Source organism: Antrostomus carolinensis, unplaced genomic scaffold (genome assembly GCF_000700745.2).
Source record: "Antrostomus carolinensis isolate BGI_N321 unplaced genomic scaffold, ASM70074v2 scaffold50530, whole genome shotgun sequence".
Lineage (NCBI taxonomy): Eukaryota > Metazoa > Chordata > Aves > Caprimulgiformes > Caprimulgidae > Antrostomus > Antrostomus carolinensis.
This window is the reverse complement of record NW_010290106.1, coordinates 6,429-8,035: the sequence shown is the minus strand read 5'-3', so window position 1 is coordinate 8,035 and position 1,607 is coordinate 6,429.

Genomic DNA, 1,607 nt, shown 5'->3' with positions numbered 1-1,607 from the left:
GTTTTACAGGGCTTGCTAAAACATACATAAAGGGGAATTTCTGGTATCATACCCACCTGCCTATCATATTTTTCAGCCTTCCGGGCAAACAGTGTTTTTGCTTTAAGCCTCTTAAAGTCAGTATATTATGTTATTGGGTATTGTTATTTACAAAGTGCTCTATGCACACCTACAGCTTTACAGACAACTGAAGTGACAGCTCGGGCCTTAAATAAGATGCAACATTTAATGAGAGGCATGGTAGCTCAGGATGACAGTAAACAAAAATAAACTGTATTAAAAACATGCATCAAAACAGTGAAAGAGGAGACACATCTAATGTGCCTGCAAATTATTAGTTACTATTTTTAAATCAAAGAACTATGATCTAAGGATTAAGAGCAAATGATTGGTATGAAAACAAATAAATCTGGGTTCTCTACCAAATTCAGGCACCAACAGTCAACCTACTCTTTGATAAGCTGGTAAACCTTTATCTAAGTTCTAAGGAAAATTATAGCATTTCCTCCTGTAAGACTAGAAAAAGCTGTTTTAGTAGCATAATAAATTGCACAGAATCTCGAATAGTTTCTGCACCAGAAAGTAGCTGGTGTTTGAACCACGAGGTATTTTTTTGAGCTGTGCTATCTTGATGGAAACAAATAAGACAGTACAGAATTGCCCAACAACCAGGGGAGAATGGGCCAACTCACAATTACTCTTCACTAGTAAAACATGAAAACTTATTGCTGTCTGAATTTTTCCTGTTTCCTGTTCCACTAGATGGATCATATTTGTAATTCTTTTTTGTTATCCTACACAATGGCTAAAACCCAAAATCTCTCTCATTATACTTGCAGACAAGTCCAAATCAATCTCTAGCTTTCTCACCAATCAACTACCGAGTTTATTCCGTCTCTCACCGTAACGTAGGTCACTCACATGTACATTCCTGGAACCTTTTTTTTCCCCCCTTAAGTCTCTATTTTTCAACATCTTTTTGAATAGACACTAGAATTTGTCTGTGTTTTAGCACAGTCTCACAAATGATGTGTTCTCCTAAATGATACTACTCTGCTTCTTCAGTTGCGCAGTGTACTCACCCTCTTACCTCCTCGGAGCTCATGGTCAAACTGTTCTCAAGCATGACCCAACCTATTTTTCTGGAGCTGCTCCCTCAACTATGATCCAATATTTCCAACTATTTCCAATCCATAACTATGATCTACAGTCTTTTATTGTGAATGTGCCACCTTATGCCTGATTGTATTAAAATGCATGTTGTTCAAATAAGCACATGCTGCCAATCTGGGTCAGTCTGCGCAATTAATTTTCTACCTTTAAGCAAATAACTTTTAATGTCACCAGAATTTTTTATCTAAAGAGACATGTGCCATATTTTCTTACAAATTGTTAAAGATACTGGGCAGTACTCGGACAAAAACTCTGAAAACAATGAGTTAACTTTATAAAGCAACAAAAATCTGTCTTTTCCCAGGTTTGGGTTTTTTGTTTCCCCTCCCTTCCATTTCCCAATGTTTCCTAGAACACTGACACATTCGGAACTCCAGTGGCTGGTGGTATGTAAACTGAAACACGTATAAAATTAACCTCAAAGAGACCATTTG